Source organism: Triticum aestivum, chromosome 2D (assembly GCF_018294505.1).
Source record: "Triticum aestivum cultivar Chinese Spring chromosome 2D, IWGSC CS RefSeq v2.1, whole genome shotgun sequence".
Taxonomy (NCBI): domain Eukaryota; kingdom Viridiplantae; phylum Streptophyta; class Magnoliopsida; order Poales; family Poaceae; genus Triticum; species Triticum aestivum.
The window spans coordinates 66,030,171-66,030,794 of record NC_057799.1 but is presented as its reverse complement, the minus strand read 5'-3'; positions in this window follow the sequence as shown (position 1 = coordinate 66,030,794).

The following is a 624-nucleotide window of genomic DNA, read 5'->3' as shown; positions in this document are numbered from 1 at the left end:
CCGAGCGTGGGCGCACGGCGACCGTGGCCGCGGCCGGAGCAGCGGCGCGACGGGCCTAGGCGGGGCAGCGCGGGGGAGCAAACGCGCGGGACGAGCTCCGGCGCCCAGCGGTGTCGCGCGCGAGCAAGGAGGAGAGGTCAGGGGCGGCCGGGCTGCAGCGGGACGAGACAGGGCGCGAGCGGTCGGGCCAGAACGCGGCGCCTACGGGCAAGGACGTGCGGAACGACGAGGAGAGGGAAGCAGGGGGATGGCGTTCTCACCCCCGTTGCAGGGGAGTTGGGCGGTGAGGCGTGATGGCGCCGGCGATGGAGAGACGGGGACGCGAGCGACGACGGGGACGAGGTAGTCGAGGCGGGAGAGGCTACGGGAGGGTGGTCCGGCGAGCGGCGACGGCGGTCCGGGACGGCACCAGCGACGGGGTCGGGGAGGCGACGAGCAACGGCGTCGGGGCGGCTCCGGCGATGTCGAAAGACATCGGCGTCAGGGCGCTCGGGCGCTGCGTCTCCGGTGACGGTGGCTGGAGCCAGACGCGGGGTAAGGGAGGTGACGAGGCGGTCCGGCGTCGGGGGCTGGCACGGCGGCGCCGGTGGGGTCGGGCCCCCCGAGTGCCCCGATCCAGAATCG